General features: G+C 42.5%; 1 protein-coding gene across 1 annotated transcript in view; it reads right to left on the reverse strand.

The window, feature by feature from the left end:
• Window positions 1–14484, reverse strand: part of SLC6A15 (solute carrier family 6 member 15) — a 61794-nt gene extending 47310 nt beyond the window's left edge. The window contains exon 1 of the mRNA XM_089652362.1: window positions 14336–14484. The gene's annotated coding sequence lies outside the window, so the exon portion shown is untranslated. The remainder of the gene's footprint in view (window positions 1–14335) is intronic.
• Between the last annotated feature and the right edge of the window lie 6445 nt (window positions 14485–20929).

The raw sequence follows: 20929 nt of genomic DNA on the forward strand, positions 1-20929 counted from the left end.
GAGTTAATAATAAATTCCTATTCTTAGTTGGAATTTGCAGCCTTTTCTTAAACCAGTAAACTAAGCCACGTTTTTGGCAACGATTGATTACATTTGACCTACTCAGGAATATTTAATATAACACCTTTCATAAATCACAGGTGCGAAGGTGTTAAAGAATTTGCTGGTAAATTACGATTTCCCTACATTTAGTGCAGCTCCCAAGGAGTTGTCCTGACTCCATATAGACCCACTTCCTTTGTACCAGGGTTCCCTAAAACAAACATGCACAGGGATGCACTGGATGATACCTAAAATATATTAAAAAGAACTTAAGAGGCACCCGTGAACATGGCTGACTTGATACTTGCAACTCATCCTTTCTGCATAAACATACAACATAAAACCAGGAGAAGGAAGCTGAAAACATGTTAGGGGTGGTGTTTATATGAGCAGGAATGTATAACTAGTTAATCAGCATGCTTGCATTCAGGTTTGCATGAGGTTGCTGGCTGGAAGTTCTATTCATACATGGTCTGGGCACCTTTTCCCTGGTTTTCCATGTGGGAGAGACTTTATATTAAAGATACTATTGACGGAAGGCTGATTTTCATTTCTACATGTGTACTATCAAGCAGGGGCGGACTGACCATTTGGAAACTCGGGCACTGCCCGAGGGCCCGGGGTCAGTAGGGGGCCCCATGAGATGCCCCTGGTACCTTTTTCATAGGCTTTTTTGAGTTTGGGCAAGGACACAGGGGCCCCATGATCCCCTATTGCCTGGGGGCCCCATGAGTTGTCAGTCCCACCCCTGGTATCAAGTTTACTTTGTAAGTGCATTATGTTTTTTATTTAGATTAATACATTTTTTGTAAAGCGCTTCATAAACTATTGGCACTATATAAATCATGTATAGTAATATTAGTAATCCAGTGAACTCTGGTTTTATGTTTGTGTGGTTGGGTTATTTGAATCCTGGGGTTCAATACAGGCATTGCTAGGGGTTCTTTGTAGCGGAAACAATGCCAGATTTACTTCTGATGGCTCCTTCATAGTTCTGGCATCAGTGTCACTCAGCAGTGCCAGCAAAATAGGACCAATGGAATCTTTCCTCTTGTCTCTCAACAACTAGACACCAATTTTAGATGTCTGTGGTGGATCATTCTTCTAAATGACTACAAATATGAGGCGTGTTTTTCCCACTGACCCAAGTGTTATGGGGTATTTAATTTTTCCGGTTGACCATTATTGTAAGGAGGCACTACACTGGCAACCAATGTAATGTGGGCATTCTCTGACAAACCACCAGTTTAAAGTGGAATTTCAGCTCAACCCTAGCTAGTTTTAAAAATGTTCCTTTTCCCTTCCAACACCTATGCTTACTAATCTGGGTAGAAAGATGCATATACCTATTTTCAACCTACTCATGTCCAGTCAGGTGATCTCACCTGTGCCAGCCAGCGGTGGCTATGGGGGACAGAATAGAGAAATCCAATGTGGTGACATCATTCATAGACTTCAATGGCCCCTGTTGTCGGTGCTCCCTCTAGTCCCCTGCACGTGTCCAGACTGGAGCACCCTGAAAATAGGTGAGTATGTACATCTTTCTTACTTACAGTAGTAGGCATAGGTGTTAGGAGAGTGGAGGAGACAGGTTAATGAGTAACTAGGATTAAGCTGTAATTCCATTTTAAGGAAGCCCCTGTACAATGACCTTCAATGTTAGTTTTTTACTAACTCTGCTCTGGGTGTCAAATACTCTAGTTATGTCACATTATTTATTTTTTATTTACTATATGTAAAACTTACTAATCACGCTAACGTACAGTGAACTTTAGAAACAATCATTTTTAGCAGGGGTTCAAACTCCTTTTAAGCTTTTAAGCACTTAGATGAGCATATGTGAATTTAAATTTGTTTATATCTGACTAAACCGCTTTTATATTATGACCATAGAAGCAGGTTCCTGATAATACAGTATGTGACAAAACCAAGTTCTGGGTAACCTCTTTATTGTTTTGTCTTGTTTTTGCTGATGTTCTCCTTGGATTAAAGTTGCAGATAAGTAATCACTTTTGTTGTAACATTGTCACGTGAAAAAAATCTCAATAACCTCTTATGAAATAAAAAAGACTTTATGAACTTCAGTTAAATGGCTTGTAGATCATAGAAAATATTTAAACCAGTGAAGCTTAGTGGTTGAACAGCATATTATCAGTGGTTAATGCTGTTGTCTTGTAGCTGTTGAGTCTTGACTTTTATTACCAAACTCAGCAGAGATTTTATTTTTCCATGTGTTTGTGTGGCTTCCTGAAGATTTTTGGTTTTCCGCTAAATTCCAAAGGCTTACTGGTGGTGATGAATATGTCAGTGTTATATAAATGAAAATTAAATACATGAAAAAAGAAAAAAAGTCTACTTTATATAAAATTTTTATACTTACATTTTTATATTATACTTTTAATTCAAACAAAGGTTATGTAGAAATGTATTCTCATTATCCTCCCCCTTTTTAATGTTTTAGAATTGTAACTTTCTGCCTTCTCTGTCTGATCAAGTTCCTTATTAAGTAATTTTGGAAGAGATTGAGGGCACCCACAGAATACGCAAACTTTTCCTATCTTCCTTACCTTTCACAAACCAATCTTATCCTACATACAGAATATAGAAGGGGGTGTGATTTAATTCCTCCTCGAGAAAAACACACATCATGGAGGAAGTATACATTTTCCTGCTGACAAGATAATTGCCTATTCTGTACAATTCAGTGAGACTGTACATTATGAATACAACAGTAAATTCTGGATCTCCCCTTCTTTTCTCACATACTCTATATTGCCAAAAGTATTGGGACACCTGCCTTTACACGCATATAAATTTTAATAGCATCCCAGTCCCATCTACAACAGCTTCAGCTCTTCTGGGAAGGCTGTCCACAAGCTTTAGGAGTGTGTCTATGGAAATGTTTGACCATTCTTCCAGAAGCGCATTTGTGAGGTCAAGCACTGATGTCAGATGAGAAGGCCTGGCTCCCAGTCTCCTCTCTAATTCATCCTAAAGGTTGAGGTCAGGACTCTGTGCAGGCCAGTCAAGTTCCTCCACCCCAAACTCACTCATCCATGTCTTTATGGAGCTTGCTTTGTGCACTGGTGTGCAGTCATTTTGGACCAGGAAGGGACCATTACCAAACTTTTCCCACAAAGTTGGGAGCATGAAATTGTCCAAAATGTCTTGGTATGCTGACACCTTAAGAGTTCCCTTCGCTGGAACCCAGGTGCCAAGCCCAACCCATGAAAAACAACCCCACACCGTAATCCCCCCTCCATCAAACTTTACACTTGGCAGATTGCCAGACAGAGAAGTGTGATTCGTAACTCCAGAGAACATGTCCCCACTGCTCTAGAGTCCAGTGGCAGCATGCTTTACACCACTGCATCTGATGCTTTGCATTGCACTTGGTGATGTAAGGATTGGATGCAACTGCTAGGCCATGGAAACCCATTCCATGAAGCTCTCTATGCACTGTTGTGCTATTCTGAAAGCCGCATGAAGTTTGGTGACCCATTTTCAGCTGACAGTGGGCTTAAACCTGCTAGGGCAGAGCAGACAGCGGTGACTGAGGGTCCCCACTCTCTGCTCAGAGCAGTGGTGAGAACGCAGCAACCAGCAGTCATGTGATCACTGAGTTCTCACACTTAGAGCCAGACTGATGCTGCATCCACCTAGGTAAGTAAAATCGGAGGAAAAAAGCACGTACTTCTCTTTTAACTTTGTTTTGCATTTTCTTTATGATTTTTGGTGTAGCAAAGTGTGCAGTTTTCCTGTTGATCATGCCAGTCACTCTTGTTCTAATAGCATTTCCCATTGCTGGGAAACAATACTCACCCCTTGCCTTCCAGTACAGCAATTACATTGTCACCCACTGTATACACCACAGCACTTTTTGGCAAAGCTTAATGAGCAAGCTGAAGTTAGAAGCTAATTGGTTACTATGCACATCTGCACCAGATTCTTTGTGCACCAGTTTGTAAATTTGGTGCAGCTGTGCATACAAGATATTGCCAAAGCTTAATCAAACATGTTCAAGTTAGAAGCTGACTGGCTACCATGTACAGCTGCACCATATTTTGCACTCTTCACTTTTAGAAAATCGACCCTAGCGTGTCTGTAAAGTTGGCCATACACTTTTAGATCTTTGTTCAAACATTTGTGGAAATATCATTTGTCAGCACATTCTTTCTTGCCATTATTGCAAGCAAACTAATTTTGTTTGAAAGACCAAAAAATGTCATCCAGATCTGCTAGTTGAATGGAACTCCAAGTTTCAAATATGCCATTTTTTTCTTGAACGAAAACTACATTCACAGTTAAAGTTTTGTTTGTTCAAGAAAGTCTTTCCATCCTGCTCTTCAAATTTTCTTGTTACTATGGTCAAATCTCTTTGACCTCTCCATTAGAAAATTGAACAAACATAAAATCAAAATTGTTCTTGCAAACTTCTGCTGGTATATGGCCAGCTTTTGTCTCAACACTGGCCCTCTGTTTCCTAACACTGAAGGCTAGGAAAAGGAACTCGAGGAGCCACTCATACTCTATTCATCCTTTATGCTCCTCTTACAGCAGTGAACAGTTGTGGGAAAGACTTGTGGGGCTTCAAGTCTTGAACCGGGTATAGATGTCACAATAAGTGACAATACCCTCCTGGTACTTGCAATCCACCAGAGGCAGACTGACCATTTGGAAGCTCGGGCACTAGCCAAGGGCCTGGGGTCATTAGGGGGCCCCATGAGATGCCCCTGGTACCTTTTTCATAGGCTTTTTTGAGTTTGGGCAAGGACACAGGGGCCCCATGATTCCCTATTGCCTGGGGGCCCCATGAGTTGTCAGTCCACCCCTGCAATCCACCACAATATAAATCTTTTTTTAATCTATCTGCATGCTTTGTACGCTGCTATTTTATAAATAATTGGGTTCACATTTATTTCAACAAAACAAGAATACGCAGCTCTCCAACTTGCGTCTTTTGGATGAATGGTCTACAAGGTCCTGATGTAAAAAATGGTGCGTCTTTCACAAATTTATGAACTGGTGATGATTTTTATCTTATTTTACAGTGTGATGCATAGGCATAACAGACAAGGATTTATATCAACCTTTTTCAACTGGGTTGAAATGCCTTAAAATTGCCCCAAATTTCCCAAACATTTTTAACAAGCAGGTGAATCAAGCCTGCCTTTTATCATCAAACAAAACCACACTTTTTTTTATAACAACACTACAACCTTGGACACAATGTGGTCTGGTCACCGGTGTCCTAACAAAAAGTGACATCATTGGTTGATAAGGGGCACATCAAGTGCCTGTACAGCATCCCTGTTTACCCCTCAGCTACTTGAGGGAGAGAAACTGAGAAAGAAGAGAAACCCTGGGATACTAGTCAGTAGCAGTATGAAAAGGTATATTTGCTTTGTAAAAACGAATTACTTCTAATCTTGGGTGTCTTATGTGTGTGGACGCTGCTGCGTTATGTAAAAGTATCAGTTTCATTTTTTAAATTGTAGATTGGGGTGCCTAACCATCCGACCCCCCCCCCCCTTCCTGGTCAAGCCATTTTTTGCGATTCAGCGCTGCGTTACTTTAACTGACAATTGCACGGTCATGCAACGCTGTACATAAATTAAATTTATGTAATTTTTCCCCACAAATAGAGCTTTCTTTTGGTGCTATTTGATCACCTCTGCATTTTGTACTTTATGCGCTATAAACAAAAAAAGACCAACAATTTTGAGAAAAAAAAAATTTCTTTTATTATTTTCTGCTATAAAACATATCCAATAAAAACATTTTAAAAAATCAAATTTCTTCATACATTTAGGCCAAAATGTATTTTGCTACATATTTTTGGTAAAAAAATCCCAATAAACGTATATTGATTAGTTTGCGCAAAAGTTACAGCATCTACAAATGGCGGTATATATACTGGATTTTTAAAAATATACAAGTAATGGCAGCGATCAGCAACTTATAGCGGGACTGTGATTGCGGCGGACATTTTTACACTAACTGACATTTTGTGAGAACCAGTGACACTAATACAGTGATCATTGCTACAAATATGCACTGATCACTGTACTAATGACACTGGTTGGGAACGGGTTAACTTCTAGAGCAATCATAGGGTTAAGTGCATGCCTAGCTATGTGATTTGCGTACACTAGGTGATGCTGGTACTATGGGAAGTGAAATATCGTGTTCCCAGCTTCACAGGGACACACAATCTTTAATTTCCCACACGTCAGAACCAGGGGCGGACTGACCATTTGGAAACTTGGGCACTGCCCGAGGGCCCAGGGTCAGTAGAGGGCCCCATGAGATGCCCCTGGTACCTTTTTCATAGGCTTTTTTGAGTTTGGGCAAGGACACAGGGGCCCCATGATCCCCTATTGCCCTGGGGCCCCATGAGTTGTCAGTCTGCCCTGGTCAGAACAGAGCTCCACCTTGTTTACATAGGCAGAGCTCTGTTCTTTGTCCCGATCGATAAGTGCCGTCAAACATCTGTTCACTAGTACTCACAGATTGACTTCTGCTGTGAGTGTTCAGAGCAGAAGTGAGCCGCCAGTGACTCACGTGTGTCCCCTATGGCGGAAGTGAAAAATCACTTTATCCTGATCGATAAGTGCTGGCGAACAGCTGTTAACTAGTATTCACAGATTAGTTTCTGATGTGAGTGTTCAGAGAAGAAGTGAGCCGCCAGTGACTCACGTGTGCCCCCTATGGCGGAAGTGAAAAATCACTTTATCCCGATCGATAAGTGCTGGCGAACAGCTGTTCACTAGTACTCACAGATTAGTTTCTGATGTGAGTGTTCAGAGAAGAAGTGAGCCGCCAGTGACTCACGTGTGCCCCCTATGGCGGAAGTGAAAAATCACTTTATCCTGATCGATAAGTGCTGGCGAACAGCTGTTCACTAGTACTCACAGATTAGCTTCTGATGTGAGTGTTCAGAGAAGAAGTGAGCCGCAAGTGACTCACGTGTGCCCCCTATGGCAGAAGTGAAAAAGCACTTTATCCCGATCGATAAGTGCTGGCGAACAGCTGTTCACTAGTACTTGCAGATTAGCTTCTACTGTGAGTGTTCAGAGCAGAAGTGAGCCGCAAGTGACTCACGTGTGCCCCCTATGGCGAAAGTGAAAAATAACGTATATATACGTGATTTTGTACAGGAAGACCATCATGTAGCAGTAAAACTGCTATATGGCGGTCCTGAAGTGGCTAGAGATAGCATAGTTACAAGGTGCCTTGACTTAAAAAAAAGGTTGAGAAACACTGGATTATATACATTCACTAAAAGATGCATTAACTGATGATGCAATACAATGATGATACAATAGACTTCAGCACCAATATCACTCATGAAACACCAGCAAAGCATTGCATCAGTCTGATTTGTGCCTTGCTGCCAACTATCCATATTGTAACAGAATCAGTCACTGTGAAAAGCAGGTTTTGTTTAAGAACTGCAATACAGCATGTCCTGCACCAACCTGAAAAACCTTATAATCGTTGATCTACAACCAATTTACTTTTGCATTGTAATACATTTGTAAATACAATATAAAGCACAATTGATACATGTTACTGAATTAATAAGCAAAGCAATAACTGAAAAAATCCATGAAAAGATTATTGCATGTGTATTATGTATTAAAATATAATGCTTATTAGATCAGTAAATTCCAAGCCTCTTTGCTTAAACTCATTACACGTTCAATATTGCACTGTCACCCATGCCTTGCAAAGCTATATGGATTATTTCAAACACTGTTATGCAGAGCTGTTATGAATATTATCTGTGTTTATATTTTGGGCTTTAGTATCACCTTAACCTTAAGGGCTGGTTCACACTACATGCAGTCCAGAGTAATTTTTTCTGCATTCAAAACACACAGAAAGTAGGTTACATAGTTGTCAATGGCCTGGTTCACACCAGTGCCTGCAGTTCCAGTTGCAGAAAAAAAAGTAAAACAAGATGCATTTTTCCTGCACAGAACTGTACTGGAATGCGGCAAAACACATAAAAACTGCACCAGAAAGCAGTAAAATGCATCAAAACGCACTGGACCCCACAATGACCCAAAAAAGGAGGGGGAAAAGCATCAACAATGCATCAAAAATGCGCACACAGACATGTATCCAAACTGCGTTTCTGTAGTATGAACCAGCCCTTAGATTTGAACATGCACTAAAGTATATGCCTAGCCATAACATTCTTAGTTTTGATAGAATAGTAAAGGGTCAGAACTTGGTCTCCATTGCTGAGATTTGCCCTGACTTCCTGTCCTGCCATCAACATTTTACCAGGTAAGAAGTGCGGAGAATTCTCCAACAGCAACACTGGCAGAAATAAAACTGTTTTTTTTTATTAGGGTAGGAAAATAATAGACTCCCTATCAGAATTGACTGTGTCCCTGTTGCAGATTTTTCCACACTTTCTGTTTGGTGAAACCATTGTCAGCAGGACAGGAAGTGAGTATAAATCCTTTGAGAAGCCCTGGAGTACAGTAAAAACCTATCAGTAGATTTAAAGTGGTTGGAAAGGCTCAAGGTTTTGTACCTTCATGCATCTCTGTGCAGCAGTCTCCCCAGCCCCATTAATACTCACCGAAGCCCCCTCTCAATCCAGCAATGTGCATTGGAGTCTCGGCTATCCCGGGACTCCAATTCCTCATTGGCTGAGATAGCAGTGAGAGCCATTGGCTCCTGCTGTTGTCAATCACAACCAATGAGCCAATGAGAAGAGAAAGGGAGCAGGGCCGAGTACCGGCTCCATGTGTGAATGGACAATTGGAGCAGAAGGTACACCAATAGCAAGCTGCTTACTGTGGGGACACATGACAGGAGGGAAGGGCGAGGAGAGCCTGCGTGAGACCCAAGAAGAGGAGGATCCGGGCTGCTCTGTGCAAAACCATTTCAACCAGCAGGTATGTATAGACATGTTTGTTATTTTTAGAGAAAAAAAAAATTAAGCCTTTAATATCGCTTTAATCCTTTGCACTCTATCCAAAGGAGAGAAAAAAATGTTACTGGCTTGACATACAATGTAACCTTTAACCTAATTCTTAATGTTTTTCAAAATGATATACTTATTTTCAAAAAATAATCCATACACTTTCACTACTTAATGGTCCTGCAAGCTTTTTTCATGAAATCATTTCCTGCTGTGTTTTTCTTTGTATCATCCTCTGTGAGCACTCAAATCTCTCCTTGCAGAGCACATTAGTCGTGGTCATGTAAAGTGCCCAATGGACACTACACATCCCTTAGTCTATAGTCCCTAGCAGGGGCGGACTGACAACTCATGGGGCCCCCGGGCAATAGGGGATCATGGGGCCCCTGTGTCCTTGCCCAAACTCAAAAAAGCCTATGAAAAAGGTACCAGGGGCATCTCATGGGGCCTCCTACTGACCCCGGGCCCTTGGGCAGTGCCCGAGTTTCCAAATGGTCAGTCCGCTCCTGGCCTAGTTAATTTCAAGAGTGAGCAAGAGATGATTCCTACATATGTGGAGCCATGGAGAACAAACGTAACCACCCTCTATCAGGAAGTCAGATAACAGCAGCAAATAAAAAAATATCTGGAGATGTGAAGAAGGCTGAGACATACTACATAGTGTTACTTTAAGATTAACCCTAAGCACTTACCTTTATTTCTAAAGCCTAACCTAACATTAAGGCTCCAATCACACTTTGAAGGAACTTTGGATGAGCGGGACTTGTGTGCGACTTTGGCTTTGACCAAGGATGATTGTTTGTGCAGTACAAAGTTGCACACAAGTCACATGTATAACATTCAGGTCACGACTTTGGAGGCTTTGCTTTGAAGTCTATCCAAAGTTGGACCAAAGTAGTGCAGAAACTATTTGCAAGTCAAGTTTCAAGTTGCTAAGACTTGAAGTTGCACAGATATAGTATGTATGGTATTCATTGGCAAACTTGGGGTGCGACTTGTCATGCGACTTTGGACCTCAAAGTGGCATGACAAGTTGCACAAGTGTGAATGACCTCTTAACCCTACCAACATTGACTCTATCTTGACCCTTAACCATAACTGTTAGCCAGTCATCACAGAACAACTTTTAAAGCAGCATGGTGGCTAAATGGTTAGTACTTCCGCCTGGTAGTGCTAGGGTTGTTGGTTCGAATCCCAGCCACGGCACCACCTGCCTGGAGTTTGCATGTTCTCCCTGTGACTGTGTGGACTTCCTCCGGGTACTCTGGTTTCCTCCCACACTCCAAAGACATGCTGGTAGGTTAATTGGATCCTATCTAAATTGGCCCTAATATGTGTATGAATGTGAGTTAGGGACCTTAGATTGTACACCCCTTGAGGGTTAGGGACTGATGTGAATGTACAATATATATGTGTAAAGCACTGTGTAAATTGACAGCCCTATATAAGCAGTGGTGTATTTAGGTTTTGTGCTGCCCTAGGCAACACAAAAATTGGTGCCCCCCCAGAAAGAGCCTGACATTGACCAAGAACACCCCTGCCCTCCACCTGAGCCTTCCACTACCACTTACCCCCATACACCAGCTACCATCCCCCATGGCGAGAGAGAGAAAGACCCTCACCTTCACAACTCCGGACATCCCCAGGAACAAGAGTTGGGCTGTGCATACACCATCATGAAACCCACAGCATCTCCCGGAACCCACCAGGTAATGAAAATTCTGCACATGGCAGCACACAGTGTTGTTCACACTGAAGGGTTAGCGTCGCTTTGTGTTGCTTCCCAAATGCCTGTTTAACGCCTGTCAAATGCTATAGGGGCGTTTGGCAAGAGTTAGAAATAAAGTCAAGTGTGAACGAGACCTAAGAAATGTTGAATTCACCTGTCAAGGTTCCTGTAAGATCCATTATTGGGATGCATAAAAGAAGGCCTCTCAACAGGGATAGATGGAATTTTTGTGTGCATGGAAGAACCGAGGTACAGTCCTAGAGTATTTGCAGTGGTGATTGTATGGCTCCCCATTGGTATGAAGCTCACAGGATAAGTGTGTATAAAACTTTGGAGGGTATGGGGAGAGGGGAACTTAAAACTCAACCTATCAAAAAATAAAAGTCAGCAGCTACAAAAACTGTAGCTGCTGACTTTTAAAAAACACACACACTTACCTGTCCCTCGGTCCAGTGGTGTGTCCCCCGCAGCCCGTTTCAAATTCCAGGAGGCCGACATCTTCAGTGTGGGCACCCGGCTGTGACTGCTTGTGGCTTCACAGCCGGGTACCCACTGCACATGTGCAAGTAGCGCTGAGCTTCATGAATGGTCCTGTAGTCTTCTGGGACTTGTCACGTGTCCCACAAGACTACAGGGAGGGAGGGAGGGAGGACAACTTCCGCTTCCGATAGCCTAGGAGATCGGACCAGAAGTGGGAGCAGGTACCTGTCAAATTCGGATACCCGCCCCCCTCCACTCCCCAAAGGTGCCAATCCTTAATGGGGAGCAGTCCTTAAAGCGGAACTTCCCCTTTTGGGTGGAGCTCCACTTTAAGGAGTAACTTCACTTTTGTTGAGAAAAAGCAATGCCTGCAGGGTGATTAATGTACATTGTAAAGATTTTAACAAACTTTGAAGATTCCTACCTGGTTCTGTGCTAGCCAGGGATAGTGACAGGTGACCTGGAAGTGATGTTATACACGTTGCTTTCTGGGTCACAGTAAGAAGGGGAGGACAGCACATGTGTGTCTGTCGGTACCCGTCATTTCGGCCCTGGGCCTGCAGATGGGTAAGCGAAGCCCTGAATATATGTTGGGAAGCATGTGCGAGGGGGAAGATACCGGGGGTGTGTAGAAGTTACTGTTCCCCTAACAGCAAGAGTCTGCCTGTCAGTTTTAGAAACTATCTTGGTGGCTGCAGCCATCGGATTGTGTGTAATCTCTCCGCTGTCAAGTCCATATGATGGACCTGGCAGTGAAAGGGTTAAAGGCTGTCTGTACAAACTTAAAGTTATGAATCTTAAACTGAGTGTATTCTGTGCCCAATGTTTTTGTTATGTACAGTACTGTGGAAAAGTTTTAGGCAGGTGTGAAAAATGCTATAAATGAAGAAAGCTTTCAGAAATAGAAGTGTTATTAGTTTATTTTTATCAATTAACAAAATTAGTAAAAAAAAATTAAATGAACAGAAGAGAAATCCAAATCAAATCAATATTTGGTGTGACCACCCTTGGCCTTTTGAAACAGCATCAATAGCACTAGGTACACTTGCACACAGTTTTTGAAGGAACTCAACAAGTTGGTTGGGTGACAGTGGTTTGGCACTGCACTGTCACTAGTTGTTCTAAACATCTTGGAGAACTAAGCACAGATCTTCTGTGGATATAGGCTGCCTCAAATCCTTCTGTCTCTTCATGTAGTCTCAGACAGACTCAATGATGTTGAGATCAGGGCTCTGGGGAGCCAAACCATCACTTCCTGGACTCCTTGTTCTTCTTTAAACTGAAGATACTGTAGCTCTTAATGGCATTGGCTGAATGTTTGGAGTTGTTGACCTCCTGCAGAAAAAATTGGGGGTCAATCACATGCCTCCCTGATGGTATAGCATGATGGACATCCACAGAAGATCAATGGTTAGACGTTTGCAACAACCTACCTGTCGAGTTCCTTCAAAACCTGTACCTAGAACAATAGATGCTGTTTTGAAGGCAAAGAGTGGCCACACCAAATATTGATTTGATTTGAATTTCTCTTCTGTTCGTTTACTTTTGTTTTTACTCATGTTTTTAATTGATAAAAAATAAATATAAAACACTTCTATTTCTGAAATCTTTCTTCTATTTCCTAAAACATTTGCACAGTACAGTATGTATAGAGAAGACAACCCTGGCGGAATATAACACTTACCTTCTGCAATGTTAAAATAGTCCATCCTGTGCAAAATTGCTAGCAATATGAAAATGGGTCCTTTGTAACCAATAAAGTTTTAGCATTACAAATGAAAACAAAGCTGACGGAAAAGAAGGAATTATAATGGATCAATAATTTCTTTATATTCTCAAGAACATCATTTTCCTTCCCTTCTTACTTCCATGATTCATATTAGAACAAGTTAGGGTAAAACATGAAATAACATCACTTTTAGACGCTTCATTTTGTTCTTGAGTAGGCACATGTTCACCTGCTGAAGTTCTAGTGCAAAGTTCATGTTTTAAAGATGACAAGGATACAATGATCCGGGGCGTTGCACTCCAGATGAAAGGGGCCTACCCTTGTCATTGAAGAGAATACAGACACACAGAAATAGGAGGAGGGACGGGCACTGTGAGTAATACAAAGCACACAGCTGCCTCGGTGCAGCATCAGCCAGGCTGGGTTTACTCTACCGTAGTTTACATGGAGGAAGGGGGGCGCAGGCTGCCCTTGGACACAAATCCACTACCTAGAAGCATGGCCACCGCGCTCAGCATGCTTGTTACAAGCATCCCGGCATTCCCAAATGACCGCACACATGACAAAGAAAATAAAAGCCATTTACTAGCGTAGGTTTATTACAATTATTGGGAGATGAAGAAGACGGATGCTGCAGCAGGAGCACCACCTTCATTCCTTCATCCGCCCTGTCAGCTTATAAGATTAGGACCTGAATCATTCTAATGAGATTTAAGGCCATCCAAAGGGGTAATGACATCAAGATTTAACCACATTTCTGCATTCTGACCTTCACACGCTCCCTCGGTAAAGAGCCATTCGTACACATTACGCGGCGTAATTGCTTGCCAGTATTATATATTGGAAGAACGTGTATTACTGAACAGAACCAGATGAAATTAACATGGTAATTTTATGATGGCACAGTCCTTTCATTCATTTCATTCATTTGTAAATTCTTCACCTATACCTAATGATAGGTATGTGCCAACTAACTGCCATTTTTTTTTTTTGTAAATAATACACTATGCTTTTTAATGCAGGTGTTCAACAGCATCATATGATTTATCACCAGAGCTGGTGGCCTATCAGAGGAAATCTTCCATTTGTACCGATAGAGGAAGCATGCCTCTGTGTTATTTCCCCTTAAACGCCAGGCATGTTATCTATACCGATACTGGCAAGCTGATATGTGGTGTAACACGATGCCAAGAGACACACACATGCCTTGGGCTCACACTATCCTCCATCCTCTGTTATAATTTATACCCAGCTAGGTATACAGTCACATGAGCATCAGACAGGCCTGCGGTGCTGTGCTGGAAGAAGCATGCACCCAGCATCATCCTTCCAGACAAAATGCCTTTCGCAGCCAACCACAATCACTAGCTAAACATCCATTAAATGATAGGGCACAATCAATGCTGCTTACCTCTCACCATAAAAAAAAAAGATGAAGATCCTCGGTGATGTGATGGGAGAGCACGCCTGCTGTGTGTACACTGTGTAATGATGACGGCTTTGCACATGCAAGAGCTGGGTTAAGAGGAGGAATGGGTGGGAGGAGACTGTAGTCTGTGTGTCTGATACAAATCCACCTCTGTACAAGCTGGAGCAAGCTGTATGCATCATCCTGGTCCAGGGAGTGGTCCATACACACTACATCTACTGCCGTTTTTGCCATGATCTCATAAAAATATGACGTTAGGAGGAATCAACTGAAAAAAAAAAAATCTCTTTCTTTTGTTTTTAAAAAGGTGCTTTATGATTACATAATTGTATATACAGAACTATGGAAACTTTAACCAGTTCAGTACAAAACTGGGCATATACACAGAATTGCAGGTCTGAACAGCACTGAAGGGCTGCATATTTGGTAATATTGATTTTTTATAGCGCCAACTTCTTCTGTCGCACTGTACAAAGTGAGGATTTTTAGGGACTATAACATATATGGGCAGCACAGTGGCTAAATGGTTAGTACTTCCACCTGACAGTGCTAGGGTCGTTGGTTCGAATCCCAACCACAGCACCACCTGCCTGGAGTTTGCATGTTCTCCCTGTGCCTGTGTGGGTTTCCTCCGGGTACTCCAGTTTCCTCCCACACTCCAAAGACATGCTGATAGGTAAATTAGCTCCTGTCTAAAGTGGCCCTAGTATGTGTATGTATGAATGTAAGCTAGGGACCTTAGTTTGTACACCCCTTGAGGGTTACAGACTGATGTGAATGTACCAGGGGCGGACTGACAACTGATGGGGCCCCCAGGCCATAGGGGATCATGGGGCCCCTGTGTCCTTGCACAAACTCAAAAAAAGCCTATGAAAAAGGTACCAGGGGCATCTCATGGGGCCCCCCACTGACCCTGGGCCCTCAGGCAGTACCTGAGTTTCCAAATGGTCAGTCTGCCCCTGGAATGTACAATATGTATATGTAAAGTGCTGCAAAAATTGACAGCACTATATAAGTACCTGTAATAAATAAATATACTGTAGAGCTTGTGTACACATGATGCAGTCAAGTGCATTTATAAACATACAGTAGTATGAACACCATACAAGTACATATGCAGGACACATGAATATATTTCATAGGAGTTGATTTAATGAAGGCAAATAGGCTGTGCACTGAAAGTGCATTTGCTCTAGACCTGAGGGGAACATGCAAAAAAATATTAAAAAATAACATTTTTGCTTGCACGTGATTGGATGAAAGAGATTCGCCTCATTTCTGAGTTTCCTCTCGGATCTAAAGCAACTGCACTTGCAGTGCACAGTGTATTTACCTTTAGTAAATCAAGCTCAATGAGTCTAATCGCTTTCATGTGCGTTTAAAAAAAAACAGCATGAGGCATTTTTTTGCACTGGAACGCACTATAAACACACGTAAATGGAAGAAAGAATGCTGCTGCGCCTATGAATAAAAGCAAAAATTTTTTTTCTGAGTTGCATTTTTATAGTCTGTCCCCAACATTAAAGCTTTTATGGTTTTACACTATGGGATGTCCGTTTTTGTTTTCATTTTTATGCTGATTGCTTGAATACTGCCTGTGGAGGAGAGGAGGATTTTTGGTATTGATATAGCCCTTGTGAAGGAACACCGGTTACCATTAGCAATGTCACTTAACGCTTGTGAAGGAACATTGGTTATTATTACCACGTTGCACACTGGGATAGAGCATACGACCATCCTAGAGATAGGTGGTCATGGGATGACGGTGAGTGCAGATCCATGGGCGGCACCAATCTGAGCACAGTGGAGCACCTGTCACTTTAATATGGAGTTCACAATCAAGGATTGAGCACCCTTGCACTTTATTCACATACTGGGACTGAGTACTATTACCAGTATACTATGTGTATTGTTTATCACAAATCATTTACTTATTGTCACAAAGTTTATTGTTTGCATGGCCCAAGCTCGGTCTATATGGTATTTACACACGTAAATGGACCACAATACACTTGAATGCACGTGAACACACCACAATTGCATGTGAATGCATGCAATGGAATACATTTTAAAAACTCAAAAAAACACATTGTAAACACACTGAAATCACGTTGCAAACCCTGTGAACATGGAGATTGCCGTGTAAACAAGCCCATAAACACATGAATAAAAATGTTACATTTTCTGCAAAACACATGCATTTTACCGCATGAAAATGTACTTCCAAGTTGCAGATTAATGTGAAAGGGAAAGGGAAACTTTATGGGCATAATAACACCTATGTATTTATGTTACCATGCATACTGTGACACTTGAATCCATCATAAGGCATTCACACTTGTGCATATTTTATGCAGGGCAGTTGTAGTGTATTATTATTATTATTTAGGCAAGCCATAGATCAGCCTTTCTCAACCAGGGTGCCTTGGCAAAATGGATTTTTCAGGGGTGCCTTGGCAAAATGTCTAAAAATTGCCCAAAACTTGTATACAAGTCAGTGGGTGGAACAAGCCTGCCTTTTAGTTACACAAAGCCACAGGTTTTCATTGTGCACCATTATGACTTTCTAGCCGCCAGTGTTCTGACAACCAATGACATCATCGGTTGCTAAGGAGGATGTCAGCTGCCTGCAAAGCATCCTAGTTTAACCCTCCCCTTCCCCTCTCTATCAGTGCTGGGGTCACATTAGCTCAGTGATGGATAAAAACTGAGGGAGAAGAGAAACACTTGAATGCTAGTCAGTACCAGTGTGCAAAAGTGTATTTGCTTTGGAAGAATAAATCACCTCTAATGATGGGTGTCCTACATGTGTGGATGTTGCTGCATTATACAAAATGATTAGAATAGTTTTTCACATTTTAGGATGGGGTGCCCTTTTAAAATTATGGACTGTCTTGAGGCACCCCACTTTACAATGGAGTGCCTCAAGACCAGGGGCGGACTGACAACTCATGGGGCCCCCAGGCAATAGGGGATCATGGGGCCCCTGTGTCCTTGCCCAAACTCAAAAAAGCCTATGAAAAAGGTACCAGGGGCATCTCATGGGGCCCCCTACTGACCCGGGGCCCTCGGGCAGTGCCCGAGTTTCCAAATGGTCAGTCCGCCCCTGCTCAAGACTGTCCATGATTTTAAAGGGTGCCTCAGGACTGTCCATAATTTTAAAGGGTGCCTTGACTGAAAAAAGGTTGAGAAACACTGCCATAGATGATGCAATTTTCTTTCCAGCAACCTTGATTATCTTTCCTGCACTCACTGGATTCTCCCATCAACACAGTTGTCACGTACCTGATAGGAGACTGAAATGACAAGGTCGGCCTCACTTGTGTCACTAGCCCTGACCCCACTGGAGTTGGGATAGAGGGAGTCTAGGACCCAGGGGAACAAGAGCGCCACTAGTTGTTGTTTCCAGCTCCTGCAGATGATGACCTTGGAAGACCAATGAACTGATCCAGGCACAGTGGTAACAAGCAGAGCAGGTCTTGTAGATTGCCAGGCATGCACCAGAGCAAGGCAGGTAGTGAGGACAAGAGACACGAGCAATGTCATAGGAATAGCCAGGGTCATCAACAGCCAGGCAGCACGGTACAGAATCAGAAGGAAAGCCAAGGTAAGGAGCAGAGCTGAAGTCAGGAACCAGTATCAATCAGGAGAGCAATCAGAGTCAGGTGAAGAACAAGCCAGGTCAGCAACAAAGGAATCATACAGGAACAAGCAGGACATGGGGGAGCTGAAGACCAGTCAGCACTCAGCACATGCAGAGGCACTTCTTAAATAGTCCGTCTGGCGCCAATGTTCACAGTGCGTGTGCACGTGCGTGTGCGTGATCATGCATTTCTCTGCACATGCATACTTCTATTCACCAGCCGTCTCACGGGAATTCCCTTACAATAGTCAATGTTGATGGAGAAAGTCATCCCTCACTGTGTTTTTCCAGCAGGGAGCCTTCCCAGCTGGCAGAACTCAAGGACTGCTATTGTCGGCTGTAGAATCTGGCAGTACTCACAATGAAAAAATCCAACAGGCTGGTTGTTCTGAAGTCTATCGATGGATTGACTTCAGTACAAGCTGTAACAGCATATACCCAGAGAGTCCTCCATTTTGTTAAGAACCTCCATCTTGGCAAAGGGGTTAACCATCCTGACAAACATATTTCCCCCTCATTCTCCCCCTCCCTTTCTGAGAGTCACAGCGACATTTGGCCAGTGCATATGTGTGTTAGGAGTGTCACAGGAGGCCAGGGCCCAGCAGGGGGCTAGGAGCTATAAAGTCCCCAAGGGAGCTGGGGCCTAGCTGTCTGAAGAACCTGTAAAATGTAACACCTCGTATAAGATAAGGCAAGCTTTCCCTGGAGTTCAAGACATTCCAAGGACGGCAGGACCAGCTAACACTTTTAAAAATCCATTTTTTCCCTATGTCTCATATCTTGGATTATGGAAGACTTACATAAAAACCAGACATATCGTCAGATTGGCTAAGAGAAGACGAACAATTTGATAGGTCACTCGCCTTGTCTCGAATACATAGGAAAGCTGAAAAATAGATCTTGTGAACCTTTCAGTGTATAATTTCATAATTCATCATCAATCTAATTAATCCTCAGACGTGTCTGCATAATAATCTACCCGCGGATGGAATGTCACTTGTGCATAGGAAAAGTTATGAGCCAAAATATGAACTAAACGAGATTTTGGCTCTAGTTTAGGTCCACGCCCAGACCTTCACGCCCTAAACGGGGTATTGGTCCTTGACTTCAGAGACACCCCCTGCTGGGGAACTACAAATTAGGCTGTCAGGCCTAAGAAAATAAAGTTGAAGACATCTCCCATTTTAACATCAGTACCACCTGGGGAGACCCGTGCCCTTTCGCTCTGAAACTTGGATCTGCTAACCCAGGACTTTGGCAAGTACCTTAACCCTTTCACCTCTCTGTCATATCTCTTTGCTGTGCTGTTAGTCTCTGTATATTTATATATATATCTTAGTTACATCTTTTCTGTAAATATTTTTATTGCACCCATTTGACCTTTTAGTAATAAATCTTTCCTTCTGAAAGTGTTGAACTGTTTCTATAGCGCTTTATTGCAATTTACGAATTCCTGCCTCTAAAGAGAACGCTACTGTGTTTGTTTAACCCTCCGTATAACTGTGTTATACAGATGATTACCTCAACCATTATAGTGTTATTGCGGATATCGCCGAGTTTCCTCTTTCTCTGTACAAAAAGGAGGTGGTGGCAGTGTCAAGGGTTAATTGCGTAATTAACCTGACCCAGTAACAATCGCTCAGGCTGCCGGTACATCGATTGTGGTCCCAGTAGCTGGAAAATCGTTGTGCAGGGTGCAGCTGGGTGTGGCATTGCTACGCACGTGACATTGTGGTTTTAGATCGGCTAGTCCTTCGGTCACGAATTTGGTGAGAAGGGCTGGGGTCTGACGCCACGATCGTGACACAATCAGCCTGCCAATGGATGGATCAATCTATCTACGGCCAACTTTACATTGCATTCTTGATGCATTGAGGCTGAATTTTCAATGTTCCATATGAATTTCAGGACAAACGGTAAGGCACATGTATAGGTGGTAATTGGCTCATATAGCTTCCCATTCATACAAGACTGCAGTGCATAATGTGAACCAGCCAAACAAGAAGGAATGGGATTTCTACTTTAAAGGCCAACTCCGGGAAATGTAAAAATGATCCCTTGCAGTGGCCGGACTGCAACGGTTAATTACGCATATAGGTATAGGTGACTTAGTGTGACAAGTGTGTTAAATTTCATTACTTACCCGATCCTCCACTTCTTAGGGCTGTTAGACCAGTCCCTGCAGAATCTTCTCCCCCTATAATTTCCACATTTCCCAGAGTTGGCCTTTAAAACCTTTTTTGTGTGTTTTTCTGCACTAAAACAGACCACTATCACATGTATCACTATGGAAAGTGTTTTTTTGTAATTGTGCAAAAGATGCAGCAGCCAGGATTCTTTTTATTCACTGCATTAATACAAGTATTTGAAAATGTAGCGTTGGTATAAAGCAAAGTGAAGAAACTGCTGAATCCGTTTCCAGGAAATTGGATTGTTTTTAACTACTTGGCGCTGACAGTACGCAAATATGTGGCCTCTCAGCTGCTGGGCCATGACGCCGAGAGGCGAACGCCCTGCATACTCCTGGCACATTTAATGGCGCCTCACAGACAGGTCGCAATTGCTAATTGCGATTGGGAGCTTTCTAATCATGTGACTGCTGTGACAGCCAATTGCAGCAGACACATGACCCTAAACCCTGCCCTGCCTCCTGAAATCACAAACCCCTTAAAGGGCTGGGAGATGTCAGCACCAAGGGGTTAATGATTGAGTAGAGATTGTCACCTTGTAAAGTGAATGGTCACTTATCTTAGTAAATAAGGTGATGCTGTATTAATTTCAACAATTCAAGCATGTGCAAGTAAAAGTCCTTATTTATCTTCCTTTTCTATGAATGAGTATGCACAGGTGCTTTACTGTACAAGCATAGGTACAAGAAAAATGAAAACAGCAAAGTTTGCAGTTGTGAATTTTTGCAACACTTAGTTGAGTTT

The sequence above is a fragment of the Staurois parvus genome, unplaced genomic scaffold (genome assembly GCF_062004578.1).
Source record: "Staurois parvus isolate SC_StPar_1 unplaced genomic scaffold, SC_StPar_1.0 ptg000025l, whole genome shotgun sequence".
NCBI lineage: Eukaryota > Metazoa > Chordata > Amphibia > Anura > Ranidae > Staurois > Staurois parvus.